Source organism: Phodopus roborovskii, unplaced genomic scaffold (genome assembly GCF_943737965.1).
Source record: "Phodopus roborovskii unplaced genomic scaffold, PHOROB, whole genome shotgun sequence".
NCBI classification, from domain to species: domain Eukaryota; kingdom Metazoa; phylum Chordata; class Mammalia; order Rodentia; family Cricetidae; genus Phodopus; species Phodopus roborovskii.
This window is the reverse complement of record NW_026125295.1, coordinates 13,755,584-13,777,659: the sequence shown is the minus strand read 5'-3', so window position 1 is coordinate 13,777,659 and position 22,076 is coordinate 13,755,584. Positions and strand designations below refer to the sequence as shown.

Below are 22,076 nucleotides of genomic sequence, written 5' to 3'. Positions count from 1 at the left end.
AGGAAGCCCAGGCTGGCCTTGAATTTGAATTCATTCTGTAGCTAAGGATTACCTTGAACTTCTGATTCCGTTGATTCTACTTCTAAAGTGCTGGGATTATAGGCAGGTGCCACCATACCCAATTTATAAGTTCTGGGGATCAAACCCAGTAGTCTACTAACAAAGTTACATTCCCCAGCCCAGGGGCTGCACTTTTTAAACTTTATTTTTATTCATTTGCACGGGTATTTTGCCTGCATGTGTATGTCTGTGCACCACTTGTGGGCAGTACCCACAGAGGCCAGAAGAGGGCATTGGATCCCTTGGTTGTGAGCAGCCAAGTGGGGGCCTAGGAATCAAACCCAGGTCCTCTGGAAAAGCAGCTCTTAACCTGTGTGGTGGTTTGTGTTAGAATGGCCACAAAGGCGCATATATTTGTATGCTGAGTCACCAGGAAGTAGCACTATTTGGAAGGATTAGAAGGGTTAGGAGGTGTGGCCTTGTTGGAGGAAGTGTGTCACTGAGGCTGGGCATCAAGGTTTCAAAACCCCATGCCAAGCCCCGAGTTTCTCTCTCTGCCTGCAGATCAGGGTATAGCTCTCAACTGCTTCTCCAGAGCTTGCCTCCATGCCAACATGTTCCTTGCCATGCTAATGGATTAAACCTCTGAAATTAAAAGTTCTCTCTCTCTCTCTCTCTCTCTCTCTCTCTCTCTCTCTCTCTCTCGACAGGGTTTCTCTGTGTAGCCCTAGCTGTCTTGTAATTCACTCTGTAGACCAGGCTGGCCTTGAACTCACAGAAATCCACCTCTGCCTCCGGAGTGCTGGGATCAAAGGAGTGTGCCACCACAGCCCGGCTCAAAGCGACTTTTAAACTCAGCGCTGTATCACAATTTACCCTTTCTTTAGAAGTTTTATCCATACTGAGGGCCTGGAACAAACCGGTCTGTGACTGGTTTGCTCCCTACTGCATCCCCAGACCCACAAGAGCTTCCCACTGAGTCGATACTCAGTGAGCATAATGAAAAGGAAGATGTGTGAATAGCATGGTGAGCTCAGGAAGCAGGGCCCAATCAGGGCAGTGACATAACTCAGTTCTGAACATTTCACATGGAGTTTGCTTAGCAACGGACTCACAGGAAACAGATTCCAACAACAGCCTTCCTTCCTTCCTTGCTTCCTTCCTTCCTTCTTCCTTCCTTCCTTCTTCCTTCCTTCCTTCTTCCTCCCATTGTCTTTCTTTCACTTGTTCACATTTACTGACCCTTGTGATCCTCTGACCTGTTCAGCATATCCTGTCTTCAGACTATGAGCAGCATGCAGTAGCTATGAATGCAGCCCAACACAACATCACAAGACTTCTTTCTGTGAATTTGGGTGTGGTGCGGGGGCATCAACTGATTGGATCCTGAGTGAACGTTTCTGATGACAACCCGATGGCGATGTCAAAGGGTAGAATGCACCTGAGGTTGATAAACTACAGTGCAGGTCAGGCTGCCAGGTGCCCACAGTTACTCTTTACACATATACATATTTTATAAGTCTTCTTATATTCTTTATGAATACCTGCTGAATATTTAATTAAAATGAATTTTTCAAAAAGTAAATCAGATGGGGACGCAATCCTCGGGGGTTAGAAACAGATGTGCAAACAAATCACTGTGAGACCCACTGCCACAGTCCAGAGGAAGATGCAGCGAGACCGCTAACTAGGCTTTAAAGGACAAGCTGTTCTCCCCAAGGTGGGATAGCAAGCTACAGAGGAAGCTGCATGCAGGGGCTCAGAGGGGCTGTCGGGGCACATCAGTATGGGCGAGGGAGGCAAGAGAATCTCAGACGCAAGTCATCATCACTCCCGCACCAGATCCGCTCCTGACAGCATTGAATGTTCAACAACTGAATTCGCTGAGGAGCCCAAAATGAATATGGGGACAGCCAGGGCAGCAGGACCTTTACGATTTCCCAACAGAGGTGCATTTGTGCTCTGTGGCCCAGAGAAGATGATGAAAGTAGGAGAGCCAGTAAAAAGAAAGAATTGTCTAGGAGACAGTTTGTAGAATTAGAGGGAGGACAATCCAGCCTTCAGTGCTGGGGAGTGCAAAAGCAAAACCAAAACCTGGGTTTGGTTGTGTTGAGGGGAGCAGGAGAAGTCTTTTTTTTTTTTTTTTTTTTGTTTTTTTTTTTTTTTTGTTTGTTTTTGTTTTTTGAGACAGGGTTTCTCTGTGGTTTTAGAGGCTGTCCTGGAACAGCTCTATGTAGATCAGGCTGGTCTCGAACTTACAGAGATCCACCTGCCTCTGCCTCCCGAGTGCTGGCATTAAAGGTGTGCACCACCACCGCCCAGCTGCAGGAGAAGTCTTACAAGGTGGTTTTAAATATTTTTATCTGAGGGAGTAAGTTCACAGGCACAGAAGTCACCCAGAGAATGGTAGTCTAGGAGAGTATGCATGGATTCTAACAGCATCCACAGACTTAGAGGAAAGTCCAGAAACAGAGCAGTCATAAAAAAGACAGAAGAAAATGACCCCATATAGCTGGGCATAGTGGCACAAGCCTTTAATGCCAGCACTTGGGAGGCAGAGGCAGGGGGATCTTGTGAGTTTGAGGCCAGCCTGGTCTACACAGTGAGTTCCAGGACAGGCAGGGATGGATACATAGTGAGACCCTATGTCGTAAAAAGAAAGAAGAAAGAAAGAAAATGGTGAAGGGTTAGAGAGGGTCCCATACTGGAGAGCAGCCAACATTGCCCCAAGTAGGGCTGTGTCTACCACCTAGGAAGGCCATGAGCCATGAAAGCCCAAGATCTCTCCAAACCCAGTACAGTCCCTCCTCCTGCTTAACAAAGGCCCTGCCATGACAGAGCTCAGGAGTCATGACATGGATCCCAAGACAACCCAAGTGGAAGGGACAGCCTGAGGACAGAGGTGATAAGTCCTCTAGGATGCCTCCTTCACAGACACATAACAAATGTCTCCACTAAAATGTGATTGCTGGAAGCAAGTAAAAGTAAGGGGAGATGTCGAATGCAAGCCCGTCCTGTCCCACGAAAGACCTGGCCTTGTGGACACAAACCACAGTGGAGCCCCCTAGGGAGCCTGCCTCTGGGGGAGTGCTGGAACCAGGATAACGTGCAAGGTAGGGAGATGGATAAAGAAACAAAAGCACAGAAGGCCAGGCTGGAGGGAGAGGGCAGATATGAAGGGGTGGCTGGAAGCCAGCAGTGGAAACTAAAATACTTGATTCTTTTAAAAAGATTTTTTTATTATATGTGTATAAGCTTTTTGCCTGCATGTATGTATGTATGTACATGTGCATGTCTGGTGCCCAAAGAGGCCAGAAAGGGGGATCAGATTCCCTGGAATCAGAGTTAATGATGGTTGTTAGCTACGATGTGTGTACTGGGAATGAAACCTGGGTCCTCTGAAAGAGCAACAAGCGCTCTTAATCACTGAGCCATCTCTCCAGCTACAACACTAAGTGCATTTTAAAGATGGCAAAGAGAAGCCAATGATATAAAAGTGCTCAATTTCTACCAGCTTTCCTTCCTTTGAACATTTAGGGCTATTAACTGTTCACAAATAATTTTAACTCAACCCTGTTTGCCAAGGCAGGAAGGAGCCCACGGGTTCCTTCAGTCTGCCTCACCAGCCCTAAGAAGCTCTGTGGCTTTCTATCCCATCCAAATGAATCCATTTCTAGTCACTGAAGGATGCTGCTGACTGACACACAGAGAGGAACTGGGAGGGAGGAAGCAGCAGCCAGGAGCTGCTCTGGCTACCGTGGTCAGCAGGGGCCTGCTAGGGAGCCAGGGTGCAGCTAGAGGGAAGCCATACTGTGGGCTTCACATGGCAGCATCTGGAGCATGCCCCCCTTCCCCGCCGCCTCCTCCAGTTGAAAGAGAAATGACTCATATTAATAAACTGTGTGTGTCCGTCAAGGGGGAGGGGCCTTGAGGAAACTCTCTAAGTCAGGGCAGCTGGAAGAACCCCACAGCTTCAAATAAGGTTTTCAAAAATTCATGGCTGACCTTTCAGTAATGAGCAATTACAGCTGGGCAAACACTGTGAGAGGACCCTCACCTCTGGGCCATCCTAGTGGTCTCTGGGTAAACCAGCAGAGAAGCAGAGGCAGTACAATGGTGGACGGCAGGGTGCAAGTCCTGGGTTCTAGAGTTCCTCCCACAGGAATGGATTCGTTTCCACACAAGGAACCTCCTTACTCCCTCAGTCTGCAGGCCAGCGGCCTCTTGCTTTTTTTTTTTTTTTTTTTTTAAATCATGTGATCCTGTCACTAAAATGTTTTTTTGGGATCTCTTTGGGTTCCAGGCCAACCTGGTCTATGAAATAAGTTCCAGGACAGCCAGGACTGTTATCCTGTCTGGAAAAACCGAAAAAAAAAAATACACACACACATATATATGAATATTTATTGCAATTACATTCACTTAGACTATTGGTAAAATCCCCCCTCCCCAATAGAAAGGTTTTAAAGGATGACTGATGGAAAATAAACAAAAGAAGGCTCAGCCAGTGGTGCATGCCTGTAATCTCAGCACTCTGTGGGTAGAGGCAGGAAGATCAGAGGTTCAAGGTCATCCTTAGCTACATCACAACTTGAGACTAGCCTGGGCTAGAAAAAGAGAGGTGAGGAGACAGAAATAGTTTTCACATTTTCTACTTTGTCCCACCGCCTACCTAACATGTGCCCCAGTTTAGAAGCCACCACCGAGACACCCAATCTCCAGTCTTTATTTTAAAAAAAGACTGTGTTTTTAGGTAGGTGTGTGTGTGTGTGTGTGTGTGTGTGTGTGTGTGTGTGTGTGTGTGTGTGTGTGTGTTGAATGCAGTACCTTCAGAAGCCAGAAGTGTGGTAGTTTGAAGAATGGCTCCCATAGGCTCATATATTTGATGTTTAGTCATCAGGGAGTGGATTATGAGGGTGGCCTTGTTGGAGGAAGCATGTCACTGGGTATCTCTTCATAGAAATAGAACATTGACTAAGATGGGAAGTATAGTGGGACATGCCATTGCCTTCAAGTAGACACCAAGACCATGAACTTACTATTTATGCTGTGGCATAAACCCAAACCCTTAAACGTGTCTCCAGTGACACCTAACTTTTTGTTTTTTCGAGACAGGGTTTCTCTGTAGCTTTGGAGTCTGTCCTGGAACTCACTCTGTAGACCAGGCTGGCCTCAAATTCACAGAGATCCATCTGTCCCTGCTGCTGGGATTAAAGGTGTGAGCCACCACTACACAGTGATACCCAACTTTTAGAGTGTCTCACTCAGAATTGGGCCAGACATACCTCAAGCTAAATTCATTGTCTGCCAGAAAGTCACCAGAAAGCAAACAGTAGTGGTCCATGGGGTGTTTACCTTTGCCCTTCCGAGTCTCATTCCCCACCCCGATCTCCATCCCTTCCCCCATCTCTGGTAGCTCTTCCCATCTGTCTGTGGGAAATAGAAAGCATCAACTACCATACGGTCCATCTACCTTTGAAGGCTGAATGTCTCTTGCTCTGTGGCACTGTGACAGTCACTATGTGAATACAGCTTGCCTGCGGGGTAGTGAGTGGTGAATACAACCTCCTTAGTCTACAGACTACTATGTCATAGCTGTATCACTGATGCCTATAGAGTTTATCCCTAGAAATAGTTATTTATTCATTTGTTCATACAAAAAGAATCCACAGAGATCACACTTTCTGAGTCCTTGAATATTCAGTTATTTCTTTGTGATCTTTGAACTTGAACAACAGCTTATCTGAACATAAATTCTGAAGCCTTACTTTTCTCCCTGAGCTCGGCAGCTGCAGCTGCTGTCTTCTGTCCCTGTGGAGTCTCACGTTCTTCCTTGTTCATGTTAACCTTCTCCCCCTAGATCAGCATTCTCAACCTGTGGGTCACAAGCTTTTGGGGGTCGAATGACTCTTTCACAGCAGTTACATGTCAGATATCAGATATTTACATTACAATTCTTAACAGTACCACAATTGGTTATGAAGTAGCTATGAAAATGATTGTATGGTTGGGGGTCCCCACATGAGGAACTGTATTAAAGGGTTCCAACATTAGGAAGGTTGAGAACCACTGTGCTAAATCAATAGGAACTCTTTCTTTTTAAAGTTTGGTGACTTCACCAAGATATGTTTGGGGGGTTGAACAATCCATGTCACTATTTCCTGAAACTGTCCTTTCACACTAAGACGTCAGTTGAGCCTGGTGACACAGGCTTGTAATCTTAATGACATGCCATGCAGGAACACATATACACAGGTACACACACACACACTCACACACACACACACACACACACACACACACACACACACACACACTTTTTGTTGTTGCTTTTGAGACAAGGTTTCTTTGTGTAGCCCTGGCTATCATGGAACTCACTCTGTAAATCAGGCTAGCTTCAAACTCACAGAGATCCACCCACCTCTGCTAGGATTAAAGATGTGAGCTACCACTGCCTGCCCTGAACCTCTTCTTTAAATTTCAGGAGTTTCCAGAGCTCCTGAAGCCCACAGAGGGATAACCGTGTTGACCTGACCATTAATACGTGCCCACTCGACTATGACACGAAGTGTCTCTCAGTCACCAGCATGCATCTTTCCTGATTGAAGCCTGGGAACTCACGAGCAGCTAGGTATGTCACTCAATCTATGCCTATGAGTTCACCAGAAGGCTAGCGAAATATTTCCACCCCACCATCTGAATCACACCTCTGGTGTGGAGCCACCCTGAGGTCATGTTCCATATGCTCATACCATGTGACTCTGACCTTGCAGAGGTGTTAGAAGCCAGAGTTGCCCTCTTGCAGAACACTATTGGCTTACTTTTTCTGTTCAGGTCAGAATGAGAGCCCCCAAGAACAAGGGTTCCCTGAACCTTTGTAATGCAGTCCCTGTTTGCAAGCTGAAGGAAGCAAGTTCATAGCCTGTTTTAATTAACTGGTGAAAAAATATAATTAGGAAAGGTTTGCAGGAAATGACCCTGTTAAGGCTCCTTATAGGTGAATTAAGACAGACATGGTTATACTATTCATCTATTGCAAAGTTATGGTTTGCCCAATTAATTATTCATAAATTCCCAGAGGACCTGAGAGAAAGAATGGGTTTTACCCTGTGGCAGAAGGACTGGTTACTTTGGTAAGAACTTAGTAGAAGGGAGATTGCTGTGGCTTTGCTATCATGCCTATGGGCTCCTTCTCTGACTTCTTCTGGCCTGTATAACCACTCATCCCAGCAGGGACATGCAGGTGGGCATTCCTGCTAAGAGCCTAAAGGGTCATCAAGGAAGGAAGGGAGGGGACAGGCAGGTATCCAGGTCAGAGTCACTGCCCAAAACTGAGACCCAGGCCAATAGCTCCTGCAGGGCTCTCTCTGTCACCCCCTGGCTTGGTACAGACCACGGGAGGAAACAAAGGCCTATGGTTAGGAACCTTTCTTTGGGGCACTGACAAGTACTGAAGCTGGGGTGTTGACTTCTGTCTAGGCACATCACAGTGCTTCCCTGAGCCAAGACCTACAACATACACTCCATGTGAGACCCAAGGAACTCCCTGGCCGGCCCTTCTGTTCTGTTGTAAGTGGGTGGCTCCAGACACACCAGGATCTCCATGGACTCCTTCAGCTAGGTCAGCTCAGCTAGCCTCTTCTCCACAGCCCTGTGGGAGTGCAGTGGCTACAAGTGTGACCAGGTCACTGGGGTTCTGTTCCTCACCCAGCTTCTGTATTGCGTCCCATGTGGACACAGTTTTGATGTGTGGTGTCCTAGTTTCCTGACGCAAGGGGGAAAGCTCCTAAAGCTAGGAAACTCTAATTAGAGTTAGAAATCATTGCATAAAGGTGAGCCAGCTGCTCCCAGGTCCAGCTACTGCAAATTCTACTACTGCAGCCCTCTACCAAAGGGGCAGTCAGTGTACAAGCCTCTTACAAATTCTGCTGCAACTGGGAAGTCGAGATAAGCAAAAGAAATCTGTAAGCCTTTGTGACTATGGAGAAAGTAAACCCCAGCCCCCTGCCTACTGTTCCCAGGAACAAAAAGACCCAGAACTCTGAACTAAACCTCCTTCAGCTTCTGCCTAATCTTCAGTGTCTGTGCTGAGAGACTCAGGGCTCAGCCTGCTGATGGGGCTTCCAGAATGTCTCCTCAACCCACAGAGATCACCAATTCTGCTCAAGGTACAGGAAAGAAGACATGGCCAACAAAGCAGCTGCTGGGTTAACTCATGGTTTGTGTCACTAATATGTGCTGCACATTTGTGATGCTTGGGATAAGGTCTAAACCCAGAAACTCCATGGTGTACAGCATATTACAAAGCCTGCTGTTGGAGACTTACAGGGGAAGGCTGCCTGGCCTGGGATCCCTTGAGCTGATTCTCATGGAGAGTCAATAGAATTTGAAAACTATATCTACTGTCCATCCAGGGAGAGAAAGAAACGCTAATGTAATTTTGCCTACCTCCTGTTAAAAAATATCTTTATTTTTTATACCCCTCTACATAATGGGAGGGGTATACATATGAACAAGGTGATGATATATAGATATATAGGCATGGACTGTCATGAGCTGGGTGAGGTAGCCCACACCTGTATGGAAGTGTGAGCCTAGGCTACACAGTGAGTTCCTAGTCAACCAGGGAGACCTTACCTAGAAAGGAAGAAACCTAAAAGCTATAATGAAACCCAACATTCTATACTGTATACTAAAAAGATAATAAATGATCTACTAAAGGACAAAAAGTGATGAATTCAAGGTGAAATGAAAAACTTACTAGCAATATTCCTGTTTCTTTTTATTTTTCTATTTAAGAACAAGAAAAAACTTGTCTGTGACTCAAAAATAGCTAAAAAAAGAATTGGGGGATTGGCTGTTGACTTTATTTATTTATTTATTTATTGGTTCTTAGTTTTAATTCTGAAAGAAAACAAAAGGAAGGGCTGTGTAGCAGCTTAGTAGGTAAAGGTACGTGCTACCATGCATAAAGATCTGAGTTCAATACCAGGGACCCGCATGACAGAAGGTATAAACCAACTCTGGAAAAGTTGTTCCTAATCTCCACAAGCATGCCATGTTAGACACACATACACAGACATACATACCACACACACACCACAATAAACATACACTCATTTACCACACACCCATACACTCACACTCCACATACACACATACACCACACACACACATCAGGCACACCATACACATACACCACACACACACTACATAACACACACACATACCACCACCACCACCACCGAACCACTAGATAAAAATGTACAAAAATTATAGAAGGGGGTCAGAACTTTCCATCTCCACTCACACCGAGTCACCTTGAGCGCACTATACTTTGGTCCCTTGTCCCTGAAGCCCAGGACACTGTACTAGCTCTTGAGCAGGCTTGTTTCAGAGACTGGAGGGCCCCACTTTGACAAAGGACCTTCAGCACTGACCTGCAGCAAGACAGTGGCTAACACAGGAGGGAGAGGCCAGCGAACAGGGCAGCAAGTAAGAGCGCTTACTGCCATGGGAGCCTCTGCCTGTGTTCCATCTCCAGAGCCCGTGTAACAGGAGAGAACTGACTAATGAAAGTTATCCTCTGACCTCCACACACGTAGCTCGGCAATGTCCCTGCATACCATATACAGCAATAAGTTTTTAAATTATTTTTAAAGTCAAAAGAATTTTAAAAGTCAGTGTGTGTGAGTGTGTGTGTGTGTGTGTGTGTGGTAAAGGTGTAGGCATTCTCCCAGAAATAATCCTGGAGGATGGTGTGTGTGTGGGGAGGTGTGGGGGTAGGGGGTGGGGAGGTATGGGGTGTGGGGTGGGGGGGTATAGAGAGTATGGTGTGTGCGTGGGGTGCAGGTGTCAGGAGTGTGGTGTGTGGGGTATGGTGTGGGGTATGGGTGCAGGGGGATATGGTGTGTGTGGGGTATGGTGTGGGGTATGGTGTGGGGTATGGTGTGGGGTATGGTGTGTATATGGGGGTATGGTGTGGGGTATGGTGTGGGGTATGGTGTGGGGTATGGTGTGGGGTATGGTGTGTATATGGGGGTATGGTGTGGGGTATGGTGTGGGGTATGGTGTGGGGTATGGTGTGTATATGGGGGTATGGTGTGGGGTATGGTGTGTATATGGGGGTATGGTGTGGGGTATGGTGTGGGGTATGGTGTGTATGTGGGGTATGGTGTGGGGTATGGTGTGGGGTATGGTGTGGGGTATGGTGTGGGGTATGGTGTGGGGTATGGTGTGGGGTATGGTGTGGGGTATGGTGTGGGGTATGGTGTGGGGTATGGTGTGTATATGGGGGTATGGTGTGGGGTATGGTGTGTATATGGGGGTATGGTGTGGGGTATGGTGTGTATATGGGGGTATGGTGTGGAGGGTGTGGGGGGTGGGAGGGTGGGTAGGTATGGTGTGGGGGGCTCTAGACAAAAGCGATCCTCTAACTTTCTTCTACACATGATCAGAGTTCTCAGAGCCTGCCACGGGACCCAGCCAGCTGGGTCAGTGTGTTTGACAAGTGAGTGACAAACAGGGTGAAATGATGGGTTTGGGAGCCACAGGTCCTCTGTGATAGGAACCAATGTCCTGGGCATGGAAGACAGAGGACCCACTGCGAAATCCTGGCACCAGCAGGCATGCTGGGCCAGTGACAGACAGGGATAGATGGGAAGGGCTCTAAAGCCTGGGACAGACAGTGTCTGCTCAGAAGTCTTATTCAGAAAGTTTACCTGAGAAAGGTCTGGTTTTCCTGTGACAGTGGCCACAATGTGTCACACATGTGAAGGACCCCTTAAAGAGCTACATTGTGGCTCATGAAGCAGGAAAATGAGGCCTTCTGGAAGCACCTCCAAGGGGATCACCCCACTGTGGGCACTTGCCCACATCTCCATGGCACACTACAGTCTAGGCAGTTTCCTATTCCCATACTGTCTGCAGACAAAGACTCCTGATGCCACACCCGACCCCATCCCACTCCAGCTCACCCTCAACTCTCTTTCTATAAGGCCCGTTCCTTAAGACCCAGTTTCATAGGCTGGAGAGAGGGCTCCGTGGTCAGAGCATTTGCTGTGAAAACATTAAAGTTGGACCGCCACACAAGTGAGAATAAACATGTATAGTTACAGAACATGTCATGTCTACCCACACATGCGTGTGCGCGTACACACACACTTCAACCCTTAAACATTGGCTCAAGCTCTCTACCCATAGGGTATTCTACATGTTTCCACAGTCCTGCCATCTGCTGTGTACTCTTGCAGACTCCTGCAGCCTCCTGAAGGGAAGGCTCTTCATGGGTAGTGGGTCCCCTCTCTGGCCTTACTCTTCCCCTCACCTGCACACAGCAGGGCCCAGATGCCCACATAGGGCTGGTGGTAAGGAAAGCAATTCTCTGCAAGGCTTGTGAAAGACAAGAACATATATAGTGCCATCTCAACACGGTAAATGTGCTAGCTAATTTTAAATCAACTTGACACAAGCTAGAATCATCAGAAAGGAAGCAGCCTCAATTGAGAAAATGCCTCCATATGACTGGGCTGCAGGCATGCCTGTAAGGTATTTTCTTAATTAGTGATTGATGGGGAAGGGCCCAGCCCACTGTGGGTGGTACCATTCCTGGGCTGGTGGTCCTGGGTTCTATAAGGAAGCAGGCTGAGCAAGCCATGAGGAGCAAGCCAGCAAGCAGCGCCCTCATGGCCTCTGCATCAGCTCCTGCCTCCAGGTCCTGCACTGTTTGAGTTCCTGTCCTGGCTTCCTTCAGTGGTGGGCCACAATGTGGAAGTGTGAGCCCAATAAACCCTTTCCTCCCCAACCTGCTTCGGTCCTGGTGTTTCATCATAGCAATAGTCGCCCTAACCAGGACAGTTAATGAGATGATTTCAGGCAGAAAAGCATCTCCTCCTCTAAATAGTACCCAGGGCATCCCCAAAGGACACGTATGCAGTCACCACCTTCCCATTTTCTACTCACCGTGTCCATTGTTCCACACACTGACAGCTCAGTGCAGGAGATTGTACACGGATGCTGAGTCATCCCCCCCCCCTTTCCATTTATACTCTTTCCTCTGTGGTTTTCTCTTTTAGAAGGTGTATTTATTTTTATGTATATCAGTGCTTTGCCTGTGTATATCTGTGCACCATGTGCATGCCTGTTTCCAAAGGAAGTCAGAAGAAGGTGGCAGCTCCCTGGAACTGGAGTTTTACATCTCCACAAGGGTGTTGGGAACCAAAGTCAGGTCCTTTGCAAAAGCAGTGTGTTTAACCACTACGCTATTGCCCCAGCCATTCCTCTGGGGGTTTTCTGGCTTTTCATGGTCTCAGATAATCAGCTGGCCTCAAACTCTCTATCTATGTAGCCAAGGATGGCCTTGAACTGATTCTCCTGTCTCCAACTGGTAGGGCAATAGGTGTGTACCACCATGCCTGCTTCCTGCGCTACAGATGGAACCCTAACCCTCAGGCAAGCTAGGCAAGTGCTCTTCTCACTAAGCTACAGCCCCACGCCCGCTTTTACAGTTCTGAGGGCTCCAACTGTGGCTCTAGGCTCTTCCTCAAACTAGGGGGTTGGAGAAGAACCGCAACTGCATTTCTAGGTCCTTTCTTGGGCAGTTACCCCAAATGCCTCCCCACTCGCCACCCCACACTCGCCTCTTGCTGTGGAGGAGGGTCTCAGCCCCTCTCGCCCAAAGCTCTGAAGGTCAGAACTTCTCACCTAAGGTTTTAATTTAATCTAACTTAACACTGAGGCCTTTCGAGTGTCTGGACCCACCCTCGCCAAGAGAGGCCATCTGCCTGCCTGGCTGGCTGGCCGCAGGAGCTGCCCCCATGTTCTCTCCTTCGCAGGGCTCCTTGTCTGGAGGCCGAAGGCTCAGGGACATTTCTGTTTCTAGCTAACATGGTGAGAGCATTAAGCTCAGTGACTTAGCTTTAAATTTCACAAAAGGCAGGTTCAGTGGTTAAGAACACTTCTGCTGAGGACCTGGGTTCAGTTCCTAACATCCACATGGTGGCTTACAACATCCTGTAACTCCAGTTCCAGAGGATCACGCACTCTTTTCTGACCTCTGCAGGGGCCAGACACATATATGGTGCACATATATAATGCAAATATCTGTGTTTTCCAGTGGTCTTTTGTTGTTGTGTTTTTGTTTTGTTTTTGTTTTCTTTCTGTGACAGGGTTTCTCTGTGTAATAGCCCTGGGTATCCTAGAACTCACCATGTAGATAGACCAGGATGGCCCCAAACTCATAGATATCCACCTGCCTCCGCCTCCTGAGTGCTGGGATTAAAGGCGTGCACCACCAACACCACCCAGCCTTTTGCGATGGTCTTAGGAGACCCCTGGGAAAGGGTCACTTGATTCCAGGGATTGTGACCCATAGGTTGAGAACTACTGTTCTACTTAGACCCATGGTGACAACCATGTACAATCCCAGAGGTTGGTTGAGGCAGGACTAACTATCCCTTTAAAGCTAACCTAGACTACACAGTAAGTCCTAGGCTAGCCTGAGCTACATAGTAAAACTCTGTTTTAGAGTGAGAGGGAGAGAGAAATTGGTCTCATGTCAGCCAATGGGACTGGAAGCAATAATTAATACAGAAGAAAAATACTTGAAGAGATACCATGTGTGCATGTGTATGACAGTACTGCTCACAAGTACATGTACATGCATGAGCACATGAATACATGCAGGATCACATTCTCCATGGCTTAGGGATGGCCACCAAGTAATGAAGGAGGCCAACTCCCCAAAAGAAGGGCAAAGGCCCTGAACGACAGCCCAGCCCAGAATCACCATGCCAGGGCCAGCCTGGGCCAAAACAGAATCCAGGGCCATGCCAACGCAAGGAATATGGATGCCAGGTGCACAGTAGGCGCTGAGGAAAACATTAGCTTCTGCCTTCCTCCCTTCCTTCCCTGGCTTGATAGCAAGTAGAGTGGGCAGGAAGCCTGAGGTTCTGATGCCAAAGTCTCAGGGAAGTGGGAAGGAATATGGAATCAGCCAGCAACTTTAAGAGGGGAAAAAAAAAAAAAAAAAAAAAAAAAAAAAGGATGAGCTGTTTGGTCTGTGTTTGACAGGAGGAGGCCAGGATCTGAGAGCCAGGCTTAAGGCACAGACCCGAAGCCCAGCGACCCCAACCCTACCCAAATCAGGTGAGTCAGATGAGTTCATCCGGGCCGCACGGTCCTGCTCAAAGGACAGGGCAACACTACATGTTTACGCATGGCCAGGCTTCCAAGCTCAAAGACTGTCTGGGGGAGGGGCTGGGGACCTGAGCACACTGGGTTCCTGGAATCAGAAGTGGGGTCCCAGAAGTAGGGGATGTGACAGAGACTCGGAGGGAAACTTGGGGGAGGAAAGGGGATCAGGCCTTCGAAGGCGGCTGCTCCGCCGCACCAGCTTCTTGTCGGGAGCAGGGGCCTGGCACTGAGCTGCTCTGCAGACTCGATTACCTGGCACTGATCTAGGCAGACAAGGCTGCTCATCTCATGGAACTTGCCTTATGGTCAGGATTCGGGAAAAACGCAGGAAGACAAATTCAGGGCATGAGTGGTGTTTAGAAGACCGCGAGGGAGGAAGTGGGAAGGCCTCTGAAGAAGGTACTCGTGAGAACAGGGACGCAAACATCCCAGGGGGTGTACCAAGGCCCAGGGAAGGGCATCTAAGGGAGAAATGACAGAGCCATAGGCTTTGAGACACGGCTATGTATTGCAGGTAGGGACCAACAAGCAGGCCAGCAAGGCTGGGGATATACCGTGGGAAGTGAGCAAGGGGGAGGATCTGGAGGCCTGAGACATAGGACCCTCTCCAAACCGGAGCATCTCACCTCAGGGTCACTCTGATGTCCACCGCACTGATCACAACAGCTAAAATGTATATTACAAACCACATGTTCATTGACAGATGCATAGACAAACCATTTTATATGTACATACAGCAAAATGTTACCTAGCCCCAAAGAGGAAGGAAAATGAAAACATGCCACAAGATGGATAAACCCTGAAGACATTATGCTAATGAGAGGCGTAGTCTCAAACAAGCAGATATAGAAGGCACCTTGCACCTATACTTAGTCAAATTCTCAGAGACAGGAAGTGAAGCAGTGGGCACCAGGCTCTAAGAGGAGGGAAAGGAGGAGTGAGTGGCTGTGGGCTGTGGAGCAGTAGAGACCACGAAAGGGTGCAGGACGTGAACGGCAGCAGTGGCTTCACAACGTTAGCTTACCCAATACCACGGACCTGCACACTTAGATGGCTGAGGCAGGGCATGGTGGTGGCTCATGCCTGTAACCCCAGCACTCAGAGACTTAGGCAAGAGGGCTCCAGGAGTTTGACGCCAGTTTAGACAACAGATTGACAAAAACAAAACGACACTGGGCCACCAAGGTCATTTGGTGGGCATGGTGCTCCCTGCACAAGCCTGACAACTGAAGTTTGATCCCCAGAACACAAGGAAAGGTAGAAAGGGAGAAAACATTCAGCCAAGTGGAAATGGCACACAGCTTTAATCCCAGCACTCAGGAGGCAGAGGCAGGCGGTCTCCATGAGTTTGAGAACAGCCTGATCTACACAGTGAGTTCTAGGACAGTCAGGGTTACACAGAGAAACCCTGTCTCAACACCCCCACCCCAGAAAAGAGAAAAAGAACACTCACAAAGTTCTCTCTAGACTGATACACGTGCACATAATAATAATAAATAAAAATGTAAGAAACAAAACGTTGAAATGATACATTTTATATGATGCTTATTTTACCAGAGTAAAGAAGACAAAAGTAGTGAAATTCAGGGTCCTGCTACAGTGTAAACGAAACGAAATACCTGCTAAGTAGAAGAGTTAAGCACAAAAAGACAAATGTCATTATTCAATGTATATGAAATTCATAGAAAAGGCAAATGTAGATGCAAAAAGCAGACTAGTGAATGCCAGGGCTAGGGAAAAGCAGATGGGAGTAACTTATTAATGGAAACGTGGAGTCTTCTTTGAAAATAAACTTTTAAAAATTTACTCCTTCAAGATTTATTTGCCAGGCAGTGGTGGCACACACCTTTAATCCCAGCACTTGGGAGGCAAAGGTAGGTGGATCTCTGTGAGTTTGAGGCCAGCCTGGTCTACAGTTCCTGAGTTCCAAGACAGCCTCCAAAGCTACAGAGAAACCCTGTCTCGAAAAGCCAAAAAAAAATTCATTTATTTTTATTTTATGTAATTTATATGGGTTCTTTGCCCACATGTATTATGTCTGTGCACCATATGCATGTGTGGTACCCATGGAGACTAAAAGAGGATGTTGGGTTCCCTGGAACTGGAGTTACAGATGGTTGTGAGCTGCCATTTGGGTGCCAGGAATTGACCCTCTATCCTCTAGAAAAGCAACAAATGCCCTCTCTATTTTTGGGGAGAAAGGAGTGCTTTTTTGAGACAGCATTTCTCTGTGTATCCCTGGCTGTCCTGGAACTCACTCTCTAGACCAGGCTGGCTTCAAACTCAGAAATCCACCAGCCTCTGCTTCCTGAGTGCTAGGATTAAAGGTGTGCCATCATTGCCCAGCTCTTAACCACATTGCATCTCCTCTCCAGCCCCTTTACTTGTAAGTTTTATCATCTATCTCTGTCTGTCCGTCCGTCTGTCTGTCCGTCCGTCCATAAAGCAGGATGTCTTTCTATGATCCCTGGATGTCCTAGAATATGCTATATAGGCTGGCTTTGAACCTCTAGGGATCCCCTTGCATCAGCCTCTTGAATGCTGGAATTAAAGGCATGGGCTACCATACCCAGATATTTTTAATTTTTAAAAGATTTTTTATTTAGTTGTATGTGTTTGTGTGTGTGAGAGAGAGAGAGGGGCGGTACCAGGAATGGGAAATTGAACTCAGGTTCTGGCTGTCACCGTGAGCATTTTTACCCACTGATCCATCTCACTAGCACTGGAGTTTTCTTTTGAAGTGATGAAAATGAGAGGTGGCTGCTGTGTAGTATTGTAAATGTACTAAGAGCAGGGAGCCACTTTCAATAGTTAATTTACTATTATGTCACTTTTACCTCTACTCATCCTGTTCCTGCAATGAGGCAGGCTGCTGTGAGTCTAGAACAAATCTACTAGCACTCATGGTCTTCCTAGCCCAACAGGTCAGCTCAGCCCCCCTCACACACAGCCCTTTAGACAAAGTTCCAGTCATTTGTTAACTCAGCATCTGTGAAAATATCCAACAGTGGCAACCCAGACAAGCATCTCCTGCCATAGCTGCATTGTCGGGAAACTACTAGAAAGCTAGTGGCATTTGCTCACAGGGTCACATAGTCACTTCAAGTGGCCCCACACTGGCCAGGCAGCATATCAACAGCAAGCAGAGATAATGAGTCCCACAGACAAGGTCACTTTCTCTGGCAGCTCAGAGGCAGGTGTCTCCAGGACCAGGCAGGAGACCAGCAGAGAAGGGTGTGGGTCCCTGGAGGGTCTCAGGAGAACTGTCCTGAAGGAGCCAGCAATGGAGGAGCCCAGCTTAGGTGCTCAGAGAGGGGCAGATATGGCCAAGCGGTCAGGCCAACCTAGCGACAGAGCACAGACTGCAGGAGGGACTCTGCAGAGATCTGTGTGAGATGCCAGCATCCCCTGTAGCGTAGTCCTCGCTCACAGCACACTGTTCACTCCAAACACAGCAATGTGTCACCAATAAAAGGGCACAGAGCGAGGAAGGGAGCAGGCCAGACCACGGGGTCAGGTGAGGAAACTATTCACTTCTAGTGAGACCCTTCACGTCCACCACTGCGGTCTCGTCAGCACTTGTGATGGAGGTCCAGATGAGGAATGAACACACAAAGGCAAAGCTAGGATCAGAACTAGGCCTCTCTCCCCACAAACGCTTCCTTCAGGTGGCTTAGTGCTTTTGTGACCCTTCCTGATTTGGGGCACTTCCATCTGTCCTCAGAGAGCCTGTTCAGTTAAGACAAGTCATCTTGCTCCTTGAGAGACTTGGAGGAGATTATGAGGGCACGGTGGGCTGAAGTCCTGAGGAAGCCAACTCTGCTGTGGTTGCTCCTCTTTGTAAGCTCCAAGAGGCAAACTCAAGGGCACGCCAAGGAATTAGGCAGCAGAGCTGGGTGAACAAGAAGCCCTCAGCTCACATCCCCTACCCTGCCCCACACCACTCTCCCAAACATGGTGGGCTCAGTGCAGGAGCTCTACACTGATTGGCCCAGTAGAGTTACTTGGGAAAGCCTGGTGCCTGAAGGGTAATGCAGTGCGGTCATGGTGAGCTCCCGGAACATCGAGTTCTGCTTCCCTTCTAGCTCGCAGAGAACAGAACTGGGGACCACGCAAAGGCACCAGATGGAATCTTCTCTATTTTAGCCAAGTGTTGTGACTCATTTAAACAAATCCTACAGTTTTTAGAAATCTAATACCTACCTCCTATTGAAAAATATAGAAGAGTAAATTCTTCAGGAGCAAACCATCTTAGTGATACATACAAATGGCTGGGGAACTGGTTTTTTGGTTTTGCTATCATTTTGAGGCTGGATAGAAACTAGGCTAGCTCAGAACCAACCTTTATTGTGAGAAATAGAGCCGCTTTAGTGCACGAGCAGCTTTGAGGGAACCTGCCCTGCTGAGGAGCCGTCAGCTCTGCTTGTGTGCCTTGACTTCACCCTCAACCTGTCGGCCAGCACACAGAGACACCAGGTTCCAACAAAGGGAGGGCTTGCTCAGAGAGCCTTACTTTCACTACAGTCTTACTAGGATTCTAGTCACACATCTCTCAGAGCCTTGGAAAGGAAAACAGAGCTGAGGCATGGAGAGCAGAGCCATGCTCAGGAGTGCTAATAATAAACTCCCTAACTCCCACCCAACCTTTGCGGGAAGATCTCCCATGTGACATTGAGACAGTGCTGACCTCCTCGGACTATAACCCTGGCACTGGAGAGGTAAGGGTGAGAGGATCAAAAAGCCATGGTTGTCCCCTACTACTCCAGGACTTTAAGGACAGTCTGGGATACATGGGACCCTGACTCAATAAAATAAATACAAACACAAAGAACACCTTTGGAATAAAATTGCAATAACTAAATTTTCTAAAAGAAGTTGATATGCTGTTGCATGTCTACAATCCCAGCACTCAGGAAGCTAAAGCAGGAGCATTGTGAGTTTGAGGCCAGCCTGAGCTACCTTGTAAGTTCCAGGTCAGCCTCAACTATATACTGTGTCTCAAAAATATTATTTTTTAAATGCAAGACACAGAAGGGCTAAAAAGTTGGCTCAGCAGTTGCTCTTCCAAAGGACTAGTTTCAACTCTCAGCACCCACATGATGGCTCACAACCATCTGTAACTCTAGTTCCAGGGGATCCAATGCCCTCTTCCTGCCTCTCTTGGCACCAGGCAAACACATGGTGTACAGACATATATCCAGGCAAAACATTCATACACATAATAAAGTAAAATAAAAATTTTAAAACTAAAGTAAGACATAGAAACACATGCCTGCCATCCTAGGATGTGGAAGGTGGAGGCAGGATTATTACAAGACTGAAGCCAGCTTAGACTACATGCAAACAAACAAAATAATGATAATAATAATAAAGGAGATAAATTGGATCTTAAACACAATTTTGCTTTACTGGGCACAATAGTTTACACTAATTAGCTACTCAGTTGAGTCAAACAGGACACAACACCTAGATCCAGGACTTTAAGACTAGCCTGGTAATATAGCAATATCCCACACTTACACAAAAAAAGTAGTGCTTTGTTAGATAGGTTAGATAGAGTCTATGTGGAGAAAATTCTTTTTAAACAATCTACAGACTAGGAGAAAATTTGAAAGTGCATATCCGATAGAGGACTTGCACCCACAAATGTAAAGAACTCTCAAAGCTCAACAGAGGGAAACAGTTTTAAACAAGCAAAAGACATGAACAGACACACTGAGGAAAAGTTACACCTAGAAGAAGCAAGTTGAAAGATGCTCAATGTCATTAGCCATTAAGGGAACACTTAGGGCTGGGGATATGCTTACATTTGCCAGTACATTTGCCTAGCATGCGGCAGGCAGGCATTCATCTTCAGTCCCACCCCCCCACCTGCCCCCCAAAACCCCACAAAATTCTTTATAAACTTACAATAATAACTACAATAAAGAATGAGGGTATGGACCAGTGACATGGCTCAGCAGGTAAAGGTACTTGCGACGAGACCTAACGACCAGAGCTCAATCCCAGGAACACACCACCAAGGAAGAAGGAGAGAACCAAATCCACAGTTATCCTCTGACCTCCACATATGCAGCATGCAGGTGCATGGCTGTATGCACGTGTGCGAGTGCGCACGCGCGCGCACACACACACACACACACACACACGCACGCACGCGGATAAAAATTTAAAATATTTTAAAGATGAGACAGCTTGGCATTGTGGCATACATCTTTAATTCCAGCATTTGGGGAGGCAGAAGCAGATGGATCTCTGTGAGAGGCCAGCCTGGTCGACAGAGCGAGTTCCGGGACAGCCAGGGCTACATAGTGAAAAAGGAAAAGCCACACACAACAACAAAACAAGAACAGTATCAGTTCTGACCAGGATGCAGGGAAAGTGGATTACCCCAGCAATGCAGGCAGGAATGAATGTGCCCTCTTCAAGGCCCAGGGGTATGATGGGAAGGGGGTGGGGCCGTGTAAAGCCAGAGGGGGGTAATGAGTGCCGTCAAATGCTGCCTTCTAGACACCTGTTGCAATCATGAACACTGCATAAGGCTGAATCTTTCACCACTCCCCCGTAGATGGAGAGGCCCCCAGGAGGCCCTGTCCCTTCCTGAGGAGCTGTTGATGGGTGCTGTGAGAGGGAATGCCGTTTTCTTCATGATGTATCCACTGGGGAACTAGCTGGGAAGAAGGGGTAACAGAAGGTGATGGGAGGTGGATATAGTTACAGTGTATTATATATTATATATAATCACAATATATATTTACTGCAAATAATTAGAAAAATAGCTTGAAAACATTTATGACAAGATTTTATTTATTTCTATTAAGACAGAGTCTTCTATATACCTTCTGAGTGCTGGGATTAAAGGTATTCACCACATTTGCTGAAGCCCACGGGAGGCCTGCCCTTTTCTTAGGGCTCACAGAGGATTGGGGGAGGCAAAGGGGAGGAGGGGGAGGAAGAGGGAGGAGAGGGGAGAAAGGAGGCTGTGGTCCAGATGTAAAATAAATTGAGAAAGAGGTGTGCACCACCAAACCCCACCTGAAACAATGGCCTCCTATGACTTTTTAAAGTTCTATTACCTTCATTATGTGTATGTTGTGTCTGCTGTGTGGGTCATATACAGGTGCTGGTGGCGGCCAGAGGAGTTGGATCCCCTGGATTTGGAGCTACAAGTGATTGTGATCCACCTGAGCTGGGTGCTGGGAACTGAACTCGCGTCCTCGGGAAGAGCAGGTAGGCTCCTAACCACTCATCTCTCCAGACCCTTCATGTTTCGATTTTTAAAAACTAAGATTACAACTATAAAATAACCAAGAATCTATAGCATTTATATTCCTGAGCACTTAGCCTAGAAAATTAAAAATAATGCCTAGCTGGACACGGTATTAGATACTCGTAATCCCAGCACTGGACAAGAGGATTGTAATTTTGAGGTTAGCTTGGATTACATAGAAAACTCCAGGCCACATTGAATTTCATAGCAGGCCACTGTCAAGAAAGAAAAGGAAGGGATGAAGGGAGGGAGAAAATAAAACAAACTATCTTTGTATAAATGTTCCAAAAGGCTGACTTGTAATAGACCACAACTAAAATCATCCCAAATGACCTTAAACAGTGAATATGTAAACAGACTGTGACACATATATGCCACAGAATACTAATCAACAATGACAATGAATGAACTACACATAATGAAAGTAACAGAATTTAATAAAGTCATAGCAGGCCATTGTTTCAGGTGATACGTCTATCAGCTTGGATGAATCTCTAGAGAACTGTGATGTATTACCAAAAAAAAAAAAAAAAAAAAAAATCTAGGCTAGGGATGTAACTCAATGGTAGAGTGTTTGTCTAGCCCACTGAGGCCTTGGGTTTAATCTATACCA

General features: G+C 47.1%; 1 protein-coding gene across 1 annotated transcript in view; it reads right to left on the bottom strand.

Annotated features, from left to right (window-relative positions):
* Nucleotides 1-22,076, bottom strand: part of Bsn (bassoon presynaptic cytomatrix protein) — an 85,918-nt gene that overhangs the window by 39,100 nt on the left and 24,742 nt on the right. The window lies entirely within an intron of this gene.